The sequence below is a fragment of the Dasypus novemcinctus genome, chromosome 17 (genome assembly GCF_030445035.2).
Source record: "Dasypus novemcinctus isolate mDasNov1 chromosome 17, mDasNov1.1.hap2, whole genome shotgun sequence".
NCBI classification, from domain to species: domain Eukaryota; kingdom Metazoa; phylum Chordata; class Mammalia; order Cingulata; family Dasypodidae; genus Dasypus; species Dasypus novemcinctus.
The window spans coordinates 97,642,474-97,663,900 of NC_080689.1; the positions used below are offsets into that span (position 1 = coordinate 97,642,474).

Below are 21,427 nucleotides of genomic sequence, written 5' to 3' on the forward strand. Positions count from 1 at the left end.
TTTTTAAAATTCAGTGTAAGTCTTTGAAAATGAAAAAATAAATTTTCCCTCAATTGGCTGATTAGGGAATTGGGTAAAAGGGGCTGAGCACTGAGGCATCTCCATTTCTTTGGTATTATATCCCCTTTCAGGCTCCAAACATCATATCATCTCCAGATCCTCTGAGACTCAGGCTGAGGCCTCCAGCTCAAGGTCTTTGTGCTGTCAGTAGTGGGGATCACGGGGAGGCATAGAGATGGAGGGAGGAGTTTTTCTGGACTGGGTAACAGGAGCCAGAAGACACCTCGGATCATTAATTTTTTTTTTTTTAAGATTTATTTATTTATTTAATTCTCCCCCCTCCCCCGGTTGTTTGTTCTTGGTGTCTCTTTGCTGCGTCTTGTTTCTTTGTCCACTTCTGTTGTTGTCAGCGGCACGGGAAGTGTGGGCAGCGCCATTCCTGGGCAGGCTGCTCTTTCTTTTCGCGCGCACTCCTTGCGCGTCGGGCTCCCTCACGCGGGGGACACCCTTGCGTGGCACAGCACTCCTTGCGCGCATCAGCACAGCGCATGGCCAGCTCCACACGGGTCAAGGAGGCCCGGGGTTTGAACCGCGGACCTCCCATATGGTAGACGGACGCCCTAACCACTGGGCCAAAGTCCGTTTCCCTCAGATCATTAATTGTCTGCATTTACTTTGACCAGCCAGTTCATGTTTCCACCTCCGTGTTCACACAGAATGCTGGAAACCTCAGTTTCTCCTCAGTTTTGCTGATTTTCCTAAAGTGCCAAAAGAAGGTTAGGAAAGCAATGGAATGCACGTGAACTTGTTTCCCTTCCTCTCTTTATCCTATCCACTCCACACTCACATTTCCTCTTCCTCTTCTTCCTGTCTTTTCATTCATTTCTTCAGTGTCTTCAGTGTATTCCAGGAAAAGAGAATTTATGAAAAGACACTTTTCTTCTTTGAACAGTGTAGACAGCTGCAAGGAAAGGAACCCACTTGATGACCATGTGCACATGTGCAGGAACACCCTGCAAGGGGAGAGCCCACCCCAGAACTAACTTCACAGGTGCTCCTTCTACTGGGTGTGGCCCAAGGCTTTTGACAACCAGCCCAGTTCCCTGCCTGGACCATTCAGGCTTGTGCAAGCTGATTCAGTGATGCACGCATGTTAAAACCAGGGCAATGCTAAGAAAATAGGTAAAGAGGATGGGAGAAATTTATAGACATTGTTGTTCTCATGACCTCAACTTCCTGGATGAGACCACTTCCTTCAGGATAAGAATCATAAAATAAGGAACAGGTAGAATGGAGAAAAGCTATAAAGAGGAGCTTATGAATAAGAAAGGGAGAGATTACAAAAAAGACAGAAAGAGGAAGGAAATTACATGCAAATTGTTGTTCTCTGTATCTGATACTTCAGAAGCTGTGAAGTAAGCCTCCTGGTAACCCGGGCAGTAATGGTGATCTATCAACCTTGTGAAAGGAAATGGGAAAGTTAGGGTTGAGGCAGAACTCAAGCTCCTGTTGGTTATGTCAGGGTGTGGTCTTATCCCAGGACACAATTCTGTCCTCACCACCACACTCCTCTCCTAGGGTCTCAGTCGCTTCACCTTGGCTGTGAAGGAGTGGGTCTAAGATTCCAGAGTCCCTTTCCCAGCTCTCAAATACTATACCTGTGGCCAGTGAGGAATGCCTGTACCCTCTAGTTCCTCTAAGAAGGCAGATACTCTCCATGTCTTTCTATACATGATGTTGTCTTTCTTCTCCTTTTTACCACCTTCACTACCTCCCTGCCTCTTTTCTCTCTCTGTATTACTGCCCATTTGCTTTCTCCTTGTCAGCTTCCACCAATCATATTGTTCTATGATACAGGAACACTGGAGAACAATCCTTGTGCACATATTATTCCCATATTATGCTGCCACCCTCTCCAAAATATCAATTAGTCAATTAACCAATCCTCTCTAACCAGGGAGCAGCTATCAGAAGCATGGAGTTGAATCAGGTCTTGTGTTCTAGCCAGTCAACTCTGCCCTGTTCCCCACTCGACAGTCATGCCCCTCCATGTACCTTTCCTCAGTCTTGTCCAGGCACCCATCAGTGCTAGTACTTCAGTGGTTTGACGAATTCCCAAAAGATTCCACTTATTTAAGTGGCCTGTCAATCCCCTATTATATCACTTTCAGACTAACTGAATACAGACAAGTTACTTTACCTCTAATCTTACAGTCAACCCCTCCAATCAGTTCAGAAACTTATAGGGATGCTGTGAGGACAAAGTGTCTTCCATGAACCTAAGGTCATACCAGTCTCAGGACAATCACTTGATTTATAGGATTAATGGTCACTGTCACCCACAGGACATGATTCAACTCCGTGCCTCTGAGAGTTGCTCCCTGGTTTAAAATGGATTGGTTAATTGATCAATTGATTTATTGAAGAGGGTGGCAGTGTATTATGGGAATAATCTGAGAGGAGCAGGGAACACTTGGCCCTGCTTCCCAGAGACTCTCCAAGACAGCAAGAGCCAATATGTGAAGCAAGCCTGGCAGGCCATTCACACAAGGCCTCTAGAAACCCAGCCAGGCTTTGGAATGTGTTGGAGAAAGAGTTGTACATGAACCTCTCAAATGGAAGCAATTTCAGGTTTTAATCTAATCCCAGGATTTTGGATTTGTGTGAGCAGTAGAGAATAGAAGGATGTTCAAGGATATGTTTCCTTCGATACCTTTCCAGTACCCAGGTGCATGTGCAGTCAGCCCAGAGCACATGTTCTTTATGTCAGAAAGGATAAAACATTAATGAAGTGCTGCCAGACCGGTAAGTACAGAGGGAGAAGCCCTAATTCCCAACCACCACCTGGCACCCAGTAGAAGAACTTTGTCCCAAGTCTAGTTGATAGTCTGGGAGAGCTTGTGTCCTGCCAGATCCCCTCCATTGTAGGTCAACACCAAAACCTCATCTACACTCTCTTGTGCTTTATTCCCAAGAGCTGCTAACCAAGGAAAAACAAAGGCTTTGAGGATTGGTCTTATGGGAAAGTGAATCTTAAATAGCATAGCAAGGAAAGATGATTGCAAACACAGTACACTCAAAGAACATGATGATAATACTTCTTACTATTGTTATTAAATATGGAAAGAATAAAGCAGACCTCCATGTATATTTCCATTACTTTCTGATTTCACAGTCCCTTCTTCAGTTGCTAAAGTAGCAGTGTTACTAGACTGTTCCTGATAACCCACTCACATTGGATCCTATCTTGAGTGATATTACCTACCTGGATTGTCATTTTCATCACTGCTGGTGGAGACATACCTCTGATCCACAAGCCAATCTTTAGGAACACATACATCTGCAAGAAAGTTTTTGGAGAATGTGGCACACCCATCCCTTCCTTCTCCACTTGATGGCTTGCTGGCTACCCAAGATCACCACAGGTTCTTAGACCATCTCTGGACTCTGTGGAGTCAGAGGCCTTCAATAAGACATTATAAATGGTCTGCAAATGAGCGAGGTGGAGAAAGAATCCCCTTTTAACTATTTACTTTCCCCATTTTGATGGATCATTAAAGCTCTTATGTCCAAACTTATCACCCTGAAATTCTGACTGTTCTGGAAATACTCTATATTAGATGAGTTCAATGAAAAGACCAATGGCAGGCTCAGAGCTGCTGCCCGGGAAAGTGTATTGTGAGGATGGAAATGTTCTTTCTGCATCGTCCATGGCATAGCTACTAGCACAAATCGCTGTTGCGCTTTTGAAAAATGGATAATACTACATTGTGCTGCAGATGCCCTGAAGGTGTGGTGCTCAGAAATAAGAATTGAAATCATGAATGTTCCAAACTTATAGACAATTCGAGATCCTGCCAGGCCGAAGAGATGTGAACAAAGTGTATAGAATTTGGAGTCAAAGCACTTAAAATCTCCAGAATATGGTTTCCTATTCTCTAGGTGTGAAACTCAAAAATTCATTCACCTCTCAATCCTTCCATATCTCATATGTTTTGAAAAAGTCAGATATGGCTGCTTTTCTTTTATCATGACCAATCAAAATGCCATGATCAGACTTTAAAGGCTTAATAAGAGGTGAGATTTATTACTAAATGAAGACTTATTATGAAATCTTAGTAAGAGGTGTTCTCTAATATAATTTTTTTTAATGATTTTTTTTTTTAAAGATTTATTTATTTAATTCCCCCCCTTGCCCGGTTGTCTGTTCTCTGTGTCTATTTGCTGCGTTTTGTTTCTTTGCCGCTTCTGTTGTCATCAGCGGCACGGGAAGTGTGGGCGGCACCATTCCTGGGCAGGCTGCACTTTTCTTTTGCGCTGGGCGGCTCTCCTTATGGGTGCACTCCTTGCGCGTGGGGCTCCCCTACGTGGGGAACACCCCTGCGTGGCGCGGCACTCCTTGCGTGCGTCAGCACTGCGATGGGCCAGCTCCACACGGGTCAAGGAGGCCTGGGGTTTGAACCGCAGACCTCCCATGTGGTAGACGGACGCCCTAACCACTGGGCCAAGTCCGTTTCCCACAATTTTATCCATTTACAGTCCTGTGAACATTTTCCTGAAGGGTAATGGGGTATTTTCCTGGTTTACTGAGGTATACTTGACATACAGTAAACTAAATATATTTAAAGGATATAACTTGATAAAATTTTGACATATACCCATGAAGAAATGAAGCTGGCATTTTTTAAACAGAAAGCTGACATTAGCAACTTTTTAGTGTTAGAGAAATCTAGGAAAACACACAAATGGACACACGTTCTCACACATGCACCTTGAGAATCATACACACACACGTCAGGAAGCTTCTTTCTGTGGAGAGGTTCTCTAGACAAAGCCAACAAGGAATATTCATTGATTATCATCTAGATTTTTCCTCAGCAATTGTGTGAGGAGAGAATACATACTATTGTTGCTTGCTCTTGGAGCCACCTGCAGTTGCAGAAAAGAAAACACTATAATGATCACAACTTGCTATGTTGTGTTTGTAGAAGGCTTTAGAAAACCAGATGGGAAAGAGGGTCAAGTCAAGGAAACCAAAAAGCAAGTGAGGGGACATCTGAGGAGAAGGCATGAGGTTTTCCTGTATGATGTATCTCTCCATTTTGGTTGGCATTTAAAAAAATTCTTAATCCAAGAAGAAAATATGGCTGCTAAGGAAAAACTTCCTTTTATAATCTAATCCTTCCATTCGTGGTTGTCCTTTTGAAACAGAGATCGGCAGGTCAAAACAGATGCCAAGTGAACACAGTCCCCACCAAGGAAATTGTACATATCATCTATAAAGTAATGGTCAGCTTTAATTGAACGGAAAAAGAAAAATACAGAAAGCAATGGTTCTAAAGGGAAACTTACCTTGGAATTAGGTGGGGCTTCCTCTACTGCCCTGGCTCCCAGGTATTTCAGCAGGCCCTCTGGGGGAGCTAGGAGGATAAAGAGTAATAGTCAGTACATTGGAGGTGTTGCCCTTGGAGTACTCTGAAGTTTTGCTTGACATGGACAAAGGGTTAGAGTAATATAGAGCAGGTATTTAACAAGGATAGTGTGAGCTGCTGATGAGTAGAAAAAGGGAAGCAAAGTGGAGGTGGAGGAATAAAATGGGATGCAGTCCTTGACTTTGTAGCTAATGACATCCCAAAGCAATGTGAAATAATCCAAAAAAGTTACCAAGCACATGCTATTGTTCAATGATGGATTATCATTCCTCCTGCCATTTTGAAGTCCAACTAAAATGCTACTATCACCTTGTCCTGTTACAAAATCATCAGTATCCATGGTTCCACATATGTCATCTCTCTCTTTTTTTATTTAAAGAGGTACCAGGGATTTACCTCTGAACCTCATTCATGGGAGGCAGGCACTCAACAACTGAGCTATACCTGCTTCCCATTTTTCATCTTTTGTATAGGATTTTTTTCTCTATTTTTAAAAAAATGTTACATTCAAAAAATATAAGAGGTCCCCATTTACCCCCCACCCCCCTCACCCCTCTCCTCCCACATCAACAACCTCTTTCATCATCTTGGGACATTCATTGCATTTGGTGAATACATTTTGGAGCACTGCTGCACCACATGGATAATGGTTTACATTGTAGTTTACCCTCTCCCCCAGTCCACTCAGTGGGCCATGGCAGGACATACAATGTCCAGCACCTGTTTCTGCAGGATTTTGCTGTTATTTGTACATGAGCATTTTATTAGCTTTCTAAAGTTTAATAATAGGGTAATTGTTTTAAAGACATTTTATTTATAAATGTCTTTTTATTGTGGGACTCGATTCAAGTCTAGGCAAAACATTCTGTTTTGCTGCTGCCTCCCTTCACCCCTCCTCCTAGCCTTTGTTATCTCCCTTTTCCAGCCGTTGCTATCCTTCACCGCCTACCTCATAGCTGCCTGCACAGTTCCGCCTATCCACTACCGCCCCGTAGTTTACCCGCCCCAGTCCCTACCCCTCCCTTGACCCGACCTTATATAATCCAGTGTATTTCCGCAATAAATTGGACTAGCTCATTCTCATAGGCTGTCTCCGTGGTTTTTACCGCGCGTCCCCCACGCCTGGAGAACCTAGGCCTACGCGCTGGCCTAGGGGCTCACCGCCGAGCCGTGGAAGCCCGCCCGGTCCTCGTGGGTTGCTAACTTAGAATAGCAGCCCACAGCAGGGGTTGCTAACTTACAATAGCAACTCTCAGCAGGGGGCTCGCCCGGGATCCTTTCCTTCCACCACCCTCCGGCCCCTCTCTGCTGCTGCTGCTGCTGTCTACTGGTGACCATTTCAGCTCTCCAGGTAGGGACCCCATCACCGTCTTTTCTTCTCCCACTATGGGCATCTCTCTCTCCTCACACCATACCCCTCAGGTTCGGCTTTTAGCCGCCCTGCTTGATACCAATGGAGTCCGCGTTTCCCTAAAACAGCTCCAAAAATATTGGGACCTGCTACTCCCTTTTAATCCGTGGCTCACCACCTGCCAGCTCTGGAGCCCAGACACATACTCTCGACTCATAGATCGAGTCACCTCCGCCATAGAGCATGAAAAGCGGTCTTTTCCGCACGGCCTGCTGCCTGCGCTAGTAGCCATACGCGCCTGTCTCCTCGGTGCACCGTCAGAAGCCATCCGAGACAAATCGGTCAAGCAACCCAATGACTATGAGCCCGATGATCCTGGCGACCCAAATTCTCTGTCTGACCAGCTCGCCGCTGCTCTCGAGCGTGAACCTCCCCGCCCGCACTCCCCATGGCCCGCAGAAGCCGCTTCAGTAGCTCCTCAAAATAGCGTACTTTCTCCTTCTTCTTCCACCTCTGCCCAAAATGGCGCACTTCCGGCTTCTTCTTCACCTATGTCCGAGCCCGCCGGCGGGAACAAAGGCGCTTCCTCTCACCTTTACCCGCCCCTCCCTGTCTTGTCATCTTCCGGCACTGCCCCCGGAAATGACGTGACTTCGCCGTCATCTTGGCCGGCCCCCGGAAATGACGTGACTTCGCCGCCATCTTGGCCAGCCCCCGGAAATGACGTGACTTCGCCGCCATCTTGGCCGGCGCCCAAAAATGACGTAACTACACCGCCATCTTGGCAGGCGCCTAGAAGTGACGTCGCCGCTCCGCCATCTTGTCCAGCGCCCAAAAATATCCCGCCGCCAGTTTGTTGCCGCCTTGACGCTGCTAAGCCATCATTCTCTCATCTGTTTCCCGCTACCGTTCATCCCTCGCCACCACCGTATGGCAGCAGCTCCCCACCTGCCTCTAGCGAAGCACATTCTCCCGCCCCCCAGCTATACCCGCTCAACCCGCTGCCCACGCAGCAACGCCCTCAGACTTGGCTTCCCTTCACAGCCGAAGAAGTTAAAACTCTTCGCAAAGCTGTTAAAGAAGACGGCATAGGTAGCCCATATGTCCAACAATTAATAGAAGAGTTAGGGGTTCAACTTGCTCTTCCTTATGACTGGATTTCTCTAGCCCGTTCCATCCTTCCGCCAGGCCAGTTCCTTGAATGGCATGCTTACTATCAAGTAGCTGTTGATAAGCAAGTGGTAGAAAATGTCCAGGCGGGTATCCAAGATCCAGCTGATGCCTACACAGGAATTAACAACTATGCTGACCCTCGTTCTTATATAAACATAGATCCAGGGTTTTGGCACCGAGTAAAAGCTCTTGTCCAGCGATCATTCTCTTTAGTTTCTACCAAGCAGTCCACCAAATTTACGCAAATGCTTCAAGACTCGCAAGAAACCTTTCCAGCATTTGTTGCACGCGTTTTAGAAGCATGCCAGCGGAAAATTACTAACGAAGATGCTCAGTTTGTGTTAGCAAAAGAACTCATTCTCGATGGGTGCCTTGCACCCTTCCGGGCCGTTATTCTTCCTATCCGTGATAAGCCAATACATGAATGGGTATTGGCTTGTCGAGATATTGACCCACAGACTAAAGCACTTACTGCTGCCTTCGCTTCCGCCATGGCTGTGTCATCTGCCTCCACTTCTGCCTGCTTTCGATGCGGTCAGCCCGGTCATTTCGTCCGCAAGTGCCCTCAACAGGCAGCTCCCCGCCCTGCCGTAGCACTGCACAGACCAAGAGGCCCCCCCACACCATGCCCGCGCTGTGGCAAGGGGTATCACTGGGCCCGCGATTGCCGCTCATCGCAACGTATCTCCCAGCCTTTAAACTTCCAGTGGGGCAGGCCTCAGCCCCTCCCCCAAGAGGCCCTCCAGAGAGCTCCAAAACCTTAATGTGGACAATGCCTATCAAACGTCACCAGAAACCTTCCTTAGAGCTTAAAATAAACGGACAATGGCTTGAAGGGCTCTTAGACTCTGGTGCTGAAATCTCTTGTATTCCCTTTGAAATCGCTGCCTTCAATCATTGGCCCCTCGAAACCGGCCCTCAAGTCATCGGCGCCACGGGAGCCGCTACCTCCTGGAAAACCTCCCAGCCTCTGCATTGGAGCGACCGAGAAGGTCACGAAGGCCAGATTCGTCCACTCATCCTTTCTTCAGTCCAAACCATCCTGTGGGGAAGAGATGTACTCAGCCAGCTAAAAGCTCGAATCACCACAGAAGCCTTCATAGCTGCACCGCCCCCCCCCTTATAGGGGCCACTGCTCCCATCTCAAGACCTGACCCTATCCCTCTGGAATGGGACACAGAGGAGCCCATCTGGGTCGAGCAGTGGCCCTTGCCAACTCATAAACTGCAAGCTCTCTCTGCCCTCGTCGAAGAACAGCTACAAGCAGGGCATATTGAGCCGTCTACCAGTCCCTACAATTCGCCAGTCTTCGTCATCAATAAAAAGAACACGAGCAAGTTCCGCTTCCTTCATGACCTTCGAGAAATTAACAAACATATTAAGCCAATGGGATCACCTCAGCCTGGTTGCCCGCATCCCACTGCAGTCCCTCAGCATTTTCATGCAGCCACCATCGATATCAAAGACTGCTTCTTCTCTATCCCTCTTCACCCGCAAGACTGTCCACGATTTGCGTTTACAGTCCCACGCACCAACAATCAGGGCGCAGCGCTTCGATTCCAATGGCGAGTACTACCACAAGGCATGCGGAACAGTCCAACTATATGTCAGCTCTATGTCAATCATGCCATTGAGCCGCTACGCTCTAAGTTCCATCCAGAGCACACATACATCATCCACTATATGGATGACCTTCTTTTAGCAGCAAGTTCTAACACACTTCTCAATGATCTACTCTCTGCAGTTACGACGAACCTCTCAAGTCTTGGATTAATAGTGCAACCTGACAAAGTCAACCCCCAGCCACCTTTCCAGTTCTTAGGCTTTCATTTTCATCAATATATTCGGCCCACCAGCCTGCAAATCCATGTTTCTGATCATATGATGCTGACTGAGCTCCAACGGCTTTGCGGACAAATCAATTGGCTTCGATCAGCACTCCCCATCACAACAGCGCAAATGCAACCCCTTTTCGAGCTCCTGCAAACTAAGTGCAGTCCATCCGCTGCAGTCGTTCGCCCCATCACCATCATCCCAGCTGCCAAAGAAGCCATCCAACAAGTAAATGCTGCACTCCAGCAATGCCGCCTAGAGCGATTCTCTCCCGATCTCCCAATCCTTGCCTTAGTTTTGCCAACACCAGTCACCCCAACGGGTCTCCTATGGCAAGATGGTCCTCTTCTTTTTCTGCACACATCAAAAAGTAAACTCCCAAAAATCTGCCCTTTCACAAGGGCTTGGATCACATTAGCCACGGACTTAGTACTTCTCTCCATACAGACGTACGGCGTCCCACCACATACCATTGTTTGGCCTTTCGATGCAAAAGAAGATACCTCTCTCATCATGAATAATGCCCAAATGCAAAGCCTAATAGAATTCTTTCGTGGCTCCTTAGACAATCACTATCCGCATCATCCACTACTACAAGGGGTTTCTCAATTAGCATTTTCCAACCCGTTCCATCCGCTGCCCGCAAGAAAGCCAATTCCTTTTGCCATCACTGCTTTCACCGATGCTTCAAAAAAGGCATTCGCTGCTGTCATATATACGCCAAGAGAACCTAAGCCACGACAGTTAGTGTTTGCTAATGACTTTTCTGTCCAAACAGGTGAACTTTTAGCTGTCGCCGCAGTCCTCAATCTCTACCCGGACCAGCCTCTTAACATCTTCACAGACAGCTTGTACACTTTACAAGTGTGTCGCAGCCTCCCGCTTGCTACTTTCCTACCCAGTGACTTAACTATTGACCAAGCACTCGCTTTTGTACAGCGACTGCTTGAAGAAAGGCAACAACCCTGGTTCATTGCTCATATCAGAAGTCACTCTGGCCTGCCAGGACCACTAGCTCAAGGAAATGCCCTCGCCGACGCTTTAGCATCTGGCCGCCATATATGCCCAGTTGCCATTCAAGAAAACCTCACTGACAAAACAAGACTGGGAGACTTTGTCAACCAAGCTAAGCTCCTACACTCTCAGTTCCACTTCTCAGCGCGATCCATTCAAAAGCTCTTCCCAGACCTCCCCATTGAAACATGTAAACATCTTGTGCGTTCCTGCCAAACATGTGCACCTTTGCTGCCTCTTGGACCCTTGCAGCCTCGCGGAGCTAATCCCCGCGGCCTACGGCCTAACTCCCACTGGCAACTTGACATCACACACGTTAGCGCCTTTGGACGCCTTAAGTATCTTCATGTTGCAGTTGATACTTTCTCGCACCTGTGCTACGCTGTGCCCCTCACAGGAGAGAGCGCTAAACATTGCATCAAAGCACTCTGACAAGCCATTCTATTCATGGGAATTCCCTGGGATCTCAAAACCGACAATGGACCAGCCTATCGCAGTGCCACCTTTGCCAGCTTCGTACAAATGTACCGCATCACACACCATTTCGGCATCCCCTATAACCCACAGGGGCAAGGAATTGTTGAGCGCACTCACCAACAGCTCAAGCTACTCATTCAAAAAGAAAGGGCTTCCTCCCCCCACAAAGCCCCTGCTGACGTCATCACTGCCTGCCTTATTCATCACAATCTCCTGACCTTCGATGACAAGGGACTTTCCCCAACCCACAAACATTGGGGACCCATGTGGCAACCCTTGCAAGTCCCTCTTGTTCACTGGAAAGACCCTGCCACAAATCTTTGGCAGGACCCGGCTCCCTTGCTAGCACAGGGGAGAGGTTTTGCTTGTATCTTCCCAGACTCAGAGCCACAACCACTCTGGGTCCCTGGACGCTATATTAGGCCTGCCACTGACCCTAAAGTTCCCCCTAATGATAAGCACCCTATACCCTCAGTGAGAGACAACATTGACAGCGAAGGCCCAGATGTCGCCCCATTCGCTCAAATTCAGCACCAGCCAGCCTCTCCCTAAAGTGCCTATACCTAAGCAAGTGCTCTTTGCTGATTGCCCCCCCCCGTGAGGGCTCTCTTTTTCTTCTTTTGTCATTGCAGAATTCCCAAAGACCTCAACTCTGCACACTCTACAAGAAGCGCTCCTAACGTCCCAACAACCCGTCGCTGACGAGCGTCTAACCTCCGCCAAACGTGCCTTATAGCTCATCAAGAAACCTCCCGGCGCTAATGCTCCTCGCACTCCCCTCGCACCCACTCCTACTCTACTTCTTCCTTGTTATTTTCACCTTTCTAACAATCTTTTCAGCTGTCTGTCTCGCAGCCACAGCCCCGACAGATTGGAACCTTCGCCAACGCCTTCTCCTCGCTGTCGCCTGGCTGCTTCTAATTGGCATCTTCACCTCCCTTGTGGTCCTCCTCCCATGACTACTATGCGCCCCCAAGTACATTCATCTGAGCCTGCCACTCCAACACCGTCGCCCATGGGGACCACACCAGCTCTCTCTCGCCGCGAACGACGTCGACAACGCTTCTTTGCCCGCCGCCTAAGCCGTCTTTCTCTTGAAGATGATGACCCCATCGAACGCCAAGTTCTCCAACTCCTCCGACAAGCCCGCTCTGTTCATACCCCTGCCTCCTGCTCCCCCACCCTCCCCCACCTCATTCATCTCCTCATTCTCATGTTGTCTCTAGCCTCTTCTGCCCAAAGCTCCTGCTGGTTATGTCTTTCCCCCAGCCTCCCCCTTTATAATCCACTTGCTATTCCCTGCACCCTGGCCTTCTTCGCCCTCTCGGCCACTGCCAATCAGAATCACCGACCTTTCAACTGGACTCTCACTCAGTTTGACAAACTCATCTCCTTCAACGTAACTGCAGGTGCCCCCTCCTTTACCCCTGCCCTTTTGTCAGCTCGCCGGCTTCCAGCCCAAGTATCAAAAAGCAAACCGGCACTCCTTTGTCAACTGCGAAAAACGTGGCCCCACTCGCGAAGAGACTATAGTCTTATCCGCCACTGGTTTCTATATCTGCCCAGCTTCCGCCATTGGCTGCCAAGACCCAACAAATTTCTTCTGCCCCTCCTGGGGCTGTGAAACTATAGCCTACGGCTGGCGAAATCCTCCTAATCGAGACTCTCATCTCTCTCTCTTAAGCACCACCCCCTGCGAAACAACCTGGCCGCCAGCATCACGTTGTCGATCAAAAATCCCAATGATGACCAGTGGTTGACTGGCCGCACGTGGGGAGCTCGCCTATATGCACACGGCTACCACCACGGCAGCCTCTTCACCATACAAAAGCGCCATGCAACCACTGCAACACGTCCCTCTGCTATAGGCCCAAATCGAGTTCTCAACCTTCCTAAGGCACTGCCTCCTCCTCCTCTACCTCCGCTCTGCTCCACCTCGTCCACTCCCTCACCTGGTACCCCCCTTACCACTGCCTCCCTCAGCTCCCATGCTCCTAAGCCTCACTTGCCCCCTACTCAGTACTCCAGTCCCCTCTTCAAACTAATCAATGCCTCATACACCTCCCTAAACACATCTTACTCCAACCTCACTCGAAGCTGTTGGCTCTGCCTCTCCCCCTCCCTTCCTCTCTATGAACCTGTCGCCACCAACCTCTCCTTCAGCAAATCCTCCGAACATAATCCCGCCGGATGCAATTGGAACGCCTCTTCTGTCCCCCTAAACTTTCAGTCTGTTTCCTCCACAGGACACTGTGTTCACTCTCGTCGGGGCCCTCACCCCTCCCTTAGTGTTTGCTCTAATTACTCCTCTCCCGACACTACTACCAGATTCTTAATTCCTCATAACACCTCTCAATGGCTTTGTACCTCCACTGGACTAACCCCCTGCCTCAACGTCGCCACCCTCAATGCTAATAATGAAACTTGTGTGCTTATCTTTCTCGCCCCTCGAGTCCTCTACCACTCTGACACTGACTTTTTCCGCCGTTTGCTGCGCAAACAAACCTCTCTCCACCTACTAAAAAGAGAACCAATCACTGCAGCCCTAACTGTTGCTTCCCTTCTGGGTCTCGCAGGGGCAGGCACCGGCATCGCTGCCCTCACCACACAGTCTTCTGCCCTCTCCTCTCTCAGACAGGCCGTAGATGAAGACATAACCTATCTTTGCGAAGCTGTCAAATACCTAAAAGACTCTCTTAACTCTCTCTCCGAAGTAGTCCTGCAAAACCGTTGTGGCCTCGACCTCCTCCTTCTCAAAGAAGGAGGTCTTTGCGCCGCTCTTGGAGAAGAATGCTGCATATACGCCAACTCCACTGGCCTAGTCGAAGACAATCTGAAAAAGGTCGAAGAGGGACTAGAAAAGCGCCGCAAAGAACGAGAAAACGCAAACTATTCTTCTAATCTTTTTCATGCCCTCCTCCCCTACCTCCTTCCATTTCTAGGTCCGCTCATTGTCGTCATTTTAATTCTCACTGTAGGCCCCTGGGGCATCAAGAGAGTGCTCAGCATTGCCAAAGATCAAGCCAAGACTGTATCCCATGCAGTATTCAGCTCTTTCGTGCAAATCCATTACCAACGTCTTGCTACCTCTAATTCCACTCCTCAATCTCGACCACGTCCTCACCCCCCTTCCCACTGTACATCCCGCCTGTGAAGCTGCTTGCTGTGAAGCTCTCTGAGTTTAGCCGTCGGTACGGGTTCGCTTCCCTCGGCGTAAAGGGCTTGGGTGCACCCTCCGCCCCCCTTTATTGCTATACGTCTGAGAATTCTTCACGGTTAAGCCAGCCACAGCGCTATCCACCCCAAAAAAGCGTGCACAACATCATGTTAGATATTTCGTCTAGCACCGGCACGCACCAACCCTAAGGGCTATGCATACATTCTGGCCAAATGATATGTCATTTGCCCATCGCCAGTCAATCCTGCCCCCTTTTTCTCTCACCCTCCACAGCCCATCCCTCTACTCTCTCACACCCTTTTTTTATAAAACAAAAGGAGCAATTGCTGCTGCCTCCCTTCACCCCTCCTCCTAGCCTTTGTTATCTCCCTTTTCCAGCCATTGCTATCCTTCACCGCCTACCTCATAGCTGCCTGCACAGTTCCGCCTATCCACTACCGCCCCGTAGTTTACCCACCCCAATCCCTACCCCTCCCTTGACCCGACCTTATATAATCCAGTGTATTTCCGCAATAAATTGGACTAGCTCATTCTCATAGGCTGTCTCCGTGGTTTTTACCGCGCGTCCCCCACGCCTGGAGAACCTAGGCCTACACGCTGGCCTAGGGGCTCACCGCCGAGCAGTGGAAGCCCGCCCGGTCCTCGTGAGTTGCTAACTTAGAATAGCAGCCCACAGCAGGGGTTGCTAACTTACAATAGCAACTCTCAGCACTGTTTCATTTTTTTAAAATCCTTTATCATAGAGATACTCAGTTATAGAAGATTTGAAAATATTTAAATACTGCCACTTAAAAATTGACCACTATAAATCATGTAGTATTTTTCCTTCCAGTCTTCCTTTTCTATACCTTGAATGCTTATTCATTGAATGTGATGGATGTCCATCTTTGTACTATCCAGGCACCAATTTGATAGTTAATTATTAAGGGGAGACATGAGTTGAGTGCTAAGGCTCTAATGCAGTTATAAAAGTTGCAGCAAGGATGATATACACCAGATCAATAGCCAAATGGTAACTTGAGTTCTTATTGGTCACTGTCCCTAAGGCATGCAGCAAACAGTGCCGAGCATTTCTAGGACTCAAGATGCTGATGTTATGAAATACGCTAACATCTCCCAGTTCCTATCTCTTTGGGCTGTAGTGTGGAGGACTGACTTAGGTAAACCAGATTGTGCTTGCAATCATTCAGAATCTGAGCTGAAAAGGCATGTGGACTTTCTATGTGCATTTCACCCTATGTCAATTCACAGTCTGCAGTCAGTTTCCCGTGCTGGCATGGTGTAGAATCATCGCATGGCCAAGTGATGGGGCTAGATTATGGCTGCAGCATCAGGGTCAGGGACACTCATGTTTGAAATTGTAGGCTAATTGTCTCTGCACCTCCGTTCTTCTTCAGAAGAGTGGGAATAAACAGTCATAGTATGGTTGTGTTGAAGGTTGAATGAGTAAATATATGTAAGGGGTGTAGTAGTGGTTTTTTTGAGAAGTTGACACTGGCAATTGTGCTATATAGATGGGAAACAGCTTCTCCACCCTCACCTTCACAATCTCATCTCAAAGACACTAACAGATATCTCCAGCCCCGGTACACAAACCCTCACCACCTAAAGGGAACACAGCTGCCTACAAGGACTGTAGAAGATGGCCATCACTTAACTAGAAAATAATCACATCCCCATTCCTCATTCTCACCTGGAAGCTGGAATCAGGGTGGTTCTTCAGAGTAAAGCAAGCACACAGTCCCTGGGAATTGAACCCAGAACCTCATACATGGAAAGCAGGTGTTCAACCACTGGGCTACATCAGCTCCACCCTGGTTTTTTAATTATCTAGATTTTTTCTGAAGTTCAAAAATGCATACCATTTTCTCTTGTACCTGAGGCCACCTGTAATTATATTAAAGAAAACACTCAGGATTAGATCATGCTGTGTAGTGTTGACACAGATCTTTTGCACTTTTGGTACAGATGGGAAACAGTGGTTGAGTGAAAGTTCCCATAAGTAATTGTAGCAGACACACATGGAAAGATACAAACTTTTCCTAGATAATGCATCGCTCATGTCTATTTTGGTTGGCACAAAAAAATCTTACTCTTAGAAGGAAAAACTGCTGCCAATTAAAAAGCCCATATACTTGATTCCCTGGTCTTGCTATTTGTAAATAACAACTTGACACAGTAATAGAATACTCCTTAAGTAAGGAAATTGTATGTGTCATCTATAATGTACACGGTCAGAATTTTCATATCTGAACTCAATTGAAAATGAAAGGAATAAGTAAAGTGACAATTTTCTCAGACAAAGAAAGGCAACCTTACCTTGGAATTAGATGGGGTCTCCTCATCTGGCTGTCACTAGGTGGTTCCTCCATCAGGCCAAGGCCTCTCTTGAAAAGGTGGTACACATTCTAATAGTGTTTAAGTGCCCATCCTGTGCTGACCAAAAATAATTTGCTTGCTCACAAAAGCCAAAATGATTGTTAGGGAGGCATCCCCCACTTAAAGGAGCTCATTATCAAAGTTGAATTTTAAAAGTCCCATTCAAGTAATTGTCAAACAAATAAGTTCTCCCTATATACCAAAAAAAAAAAAAAAAAGGCCAACAGAAAGACCTTATATTGCCAGGCCAAACCAGAAGAAAAATGTTCGAGTAAACAAACAGGACTGCTGTTAGCAGCTTAAGCCATAAGAACCAAAGTTCAAAATGCCAAAGTTCAAAAGTCACCCCTAAAAGGTCTAGAACCTCAACCAAAAAGACGCATGTTCTGAACCAAGAGGACTCACAGACAGGAACTCAGGGCTTTTGGGGAGATGACAGAGCTGAAGGGGCTTTTGCCTTTACCATGCTCAAATCCAACAGTAGCTCCAGAGTCAGGTTGGTAGGTACTTAGAATCCTGTTTCTAACACTATGTAATGTCAACTGAGAAATAAACTAAGCTGCAAGGCAACAAAGGCACTTATTTAGGGTCTTAGAGTTGCAATTAGGGGAGCACAGATTCAGGTAGCAATCCAAATCATGTCCCATCTTTGTATTTCCAGGCAAGGGGCTTTAAAGAAGACTTGAGAGTTGTTTGTAGTTGTAGTGTATTTGGGGTATTCAGTATTCTGTATTGTCCTTCAGGTTAGATAGTTAACTGACTTCTTTATCTTGTGTGTGTGTGTGTGTATGTTTTAATGGTCAAAGACCACAGAAGAAATACTTTCAAATATTAGCACTGGAGTACGGATGTGGCTCAAGCAGTTGAACACCTGCTTCCCACATGGGAGGTCCTAGATTTGGTTCCCGGTGCCTCTGGAAAAAAACAAAACAAAACAAAACAAAAACCAAGCAACCAACCAACAATCAAACAAAAGAAACCAACTCAGGGGAACCAATGTGGTTCAGTGGTTAAGCACTAGCTTTCCACATATGAGGTCTCAGGTTTAATCCCCAACCCCAGTACGTAAAAAAAAAAAAAAAAAAAAATTAGCATTGGTATTTTTTCAGTGGTGAGCTTGTGATTTTGATTCTCTTTGCTATGCCATCTGAAGTTTCTCAAATAGTATGTTTAAGTTGCATAGAGAAATAACTATTTTGAGTGCTAATGACACCTGTAAAAGTCAAAAGGTCGAATGTTCTTCTGAACACTTGCCTTGAATTGCTTTTCTAATGCCTTACCCAGCATGTTTTTGACAGCAGCTGTTATGTTCAAGGCCAGAAGATGAATGTGATTGGGAACCTGGACATTGGGATTACATGTTCAGGGCTGATTCCTGACTCTGCTTCATGTCAGCTGGGAAATTTACTCAATTGTCTGTGTCTCATTTCCAGATCTGAAATACTGAGCTAGTACCACTGGCCTCATCGGCTGTCCTCAGAATTAAGTAATGGTCCTGGCTCAAATTAGAGACACAATCCATATTAATTTATTGATATATCTAGTGCTCTTTTTCTTATTATTCACCTGTTTGCTCAGTTACTTTTCTTCATATGGTAATTCATAACTGTAATGTATAAGTATTGTGAGACAAAAGTCATCCTAAATTCCAAGAGCAATACCCACAGTGGAGTTATGACCTTTTTCTACCCTCCCAGACAGATATTTATGGACACCAAAGGCAGACTGGATAAACTGGGGGCACAATAATAGTGCAGTTGGCACACTGTTCTTATGTTGTGCTAAAAACTTCTGCCAAAGGACTAGGCCCAAACTGAGTGTGAAATACTAAAATATCTGTCTGGAAGACCAGAGCATGGAATATTAGAAACTACTTCACAACAGTTGTGAATTAAAGGCAGCCAAGGCGTCTTTTGTTGTTGTTGTTGTTACTGTTTTCAGGAAAGTTTATTACCAACCCCTTAGGAGGGCACTACAAATAATGGCGTTAGAAACCCAAACCAAACCTTGAAACAGTTGAAAACAGGCCTGCTAGAGAGCCAGATGGCCCCAAGTCGTCAGGGAAAGGAAGTAAAGGAGAGGCATTCTAGACGGTGACCTACCCTGGAGCCTGGGTCTGTATATTAGTGTGACTATTCTGGGGAAGGGGGGGCAGGCAGAAATCCTCACCTCCATAACCCCAGTGTTGCCCTGGATCGTGGCGAGGAAAGGCAGAAGCAAGCACTGAGGGCACAGACCTTACTGAGTCTAATCTTGGCATCACTGCCTCCAAAACTGTGAGACAATAAACTCCTTTAAGCCAACAAATATGTGTTATATGACATGTCAACCATGGTGTACTGAAACAGTTCCTTTGAAAAATCCTCTTGCCCCAAAGTTCCTGAGGGGAAGAACTGATGCCCTGGAGGAGGTGGCTCACCCACAAGAAGAGTACCTATCCTGACCCAGCCTCCTGTCTCTACATTTCCATCCTTGATGCAAAATATGAGGTAGTTTCCCCCACATAAAGGCCTTCTGAAGTATCAAGGATGTCCAAATTTTTGGCCAACTTCCCCCAGCATCTTCACAATACCTTCTGCCTCATGTGAGTCTTCCTGTGGGTTGGACTACCATCCCAAGTGACCAGTGGTCTGCTTGGCTCCTCTACTGGCTCAGAACCTAAGACATTCCAGACCAACTGCCAGATAACAGCTATGCAAAGAATTAGCTTCACCTTTAACTGAACTACCCTGGAAGAACAGTTAATGCTCATCAACTGGCAAAGTCACCCACCTGACTGAGGTTTGGTGAGTTAATGAATGAAGTCTCCCTGTTCCCAATTATCTCCCTGACTAAATATTTGAACAACTCTCTTAGTGTGGGGTCCGTACCTTTCCTGCTGAAGTCTTTCACATCCTAAGAGTACCCTTTCTGGAAGATATGGGCGTTAGACTTTGTGGTTCTAATATGTATTTTACTGATTACTAGTGATGTTGAATGCATTTTCATACTCCTGCTTATTCTGAACTCACTGCAGAAATTATGATTTATGGTTTACAAAGAGGGGACATGGTGAATCGTTTGTACTTTGAGATGTCCACATCCTTAGAGAACCCAATCCTGCTGAGAGTAATCTCAAATCCCCAAGGGAGAACAAACACACAGCCCTATTCTCAGAAATGCTTCATGTTCCTGCATCAAGAGTCCCCACTAGACTTAGAGAAGAAAGATGGCTGTTCTTGAAGAGGGGGTTTTCACCCCCATACTCCATGAAGGCCAGTATCCCTCAGAGGACCCCAGAAATTCTTACATATCTAGGTCAGCCAGATCTCAACCAAAGCCCTCTTCATATTGTATCAATTAACCCAACCCAGTCTCACAAGAGAGAATGATGCTTCCACCATGAGTTTTCAGAAGGCTTTATCTCTTTTTAGGAGCAATGACAACAGCAGATATGTAGACAATGAGGACAATAGTGAGCTTTCAGAAAGGAAAACATCAAGAGCCCACTACATAAAATGCAAAAGATGACCAGTTCTATTCAGTAAACTCACCACAGCCTTGGGATTCAACTGACCATCCAGTTCTTTTTTGTATCTCACCCCAACTACCTTCTGAGTATTCAAAAGATAGAGTTACAGATGTGAAAACGCAAGATTTGCAGTGAACCCTCTTGAAGTGGGCTGGTGGACGAAGTGGATACTTTGGTGTGAATTCATGATGTTGATTCCATAAATAGATACAGGATTAACTACAAGGCAGTTAGAATGGAAGTTTGCATGGTGTTGCCTGTCTAAGCTGGACTCAGTCTTCCTCCACCCCCAATGCATTGTTGACTGTGAAGTGCTGCTTTCTTTTCCAAGTCTAGAATCAGAATAGTGACTTCATTGCCTGAGGGTGAAATATCAGAGGGTTCCCTTGCTTCTGTGGCAGCCGAGGAATGTTGCCTTTATGGTGACTGGATTTGATTAAGCAATTCCTTGAATTCCTTGAATCTATTTTACCCCAGAGATCACATCGAAACCCCTTTCTCTCTGGATCTTCCTCTGGGGTACCACAAAAGCTGACAAACTAGACCAATGGCCATTCTGACTTACCTTCCTTGTGGACCTCTGGGGCAGCCTGGAGGGGGCTGGGGCTGAACACCACTCCCTCTGCAGCGGTGGGAAACAGGTGTATGAGCTTGTGAAGGTGCTTGCTTTGGTGCATGAGGTCACAGGAGTGGTCTGGAAGTTCTGGAGGGAGGTGCTTTCTGAGCTTTGAGAATGGAGGTTTCTCATCAGAACCCAGGCCTGGGGAGGAAGGAAGAGAACCATCCACTGACCCCCAGAATATATGCACTCCCAGTGCCATAGGAACCTGTCTCCGACTTCTGACTGCTCCTTAGCTGCTCCTTAGCCAAATATGTGCAGGATGCAGGCACATCAAAAGCTGTGGCTCAGCCCCCTGGCTCCTCTGGCAAGTCTGGACTTTCTGATGCTGGAAGATGGAGTTTGTCACAAGGGAGACAGGACCCATTGGGGGACACAACCACCATCCTCTACTCTGGCATCAGCAAAGTTGGCATCCACATGGGACAGGGTGCCCTCGAGCTGACAGCAGAAACAGGTG

At 46.9% G+C, this 21,427-nt stretch overlaps 2 long non-coding RNA genes across 4 annotated transcripts; one reads left to right on the forward strand and one right to left on the reverse strand.

Annotated features, from left to right (window-relative positions):
* Nucleotides 1-1,299: 1,299 nt before the first annotated feature.
* On the reverse strand, nt 1,300-19,572 carry LOC139436777 (uncharacterized). 3 transcript variants are annotated; one of them, XR_011646218.1, is made up of 5 exons: nt 19,410-19,572; nt 16,152-16,345; nt 5,353-5,420; nt 3,266-3,340; nt 1,300-1,458 (listed from the first exon to the last, which is right to left on the reverse strand). It is a non-coding gene; the product is annotated as an uncharacterized lncRNA (long non-coding RNA). The 3 variants fall into 3 exon arrangements; XR_011646216.1 differs by lacking the exon at nt 1,300-1,458 and having other exon boundaries at nt 2,809-3,340; XR_011646217.1 differs by lacking the exons at nt 1,300-1,458; nt 19,410-19,572 and adding an exon at nt 16,778-16,890 and having other exon boundaries at nt 2,809-3,340.
* Nucleotides 19,128-20,388, forward strand: LOC131274105 (uncharacterized). Its single transcript, XR_009181310.1, has 2 exons — nt 19,128-19,623; nt 20,251-20,388. It is a non-coding gene; the product is annotated as an uncharacterized lncRNA (long non-coding RNA).
* Nucleotides 20,389-21,427: the final 1,039 nt, after the last annotated feature.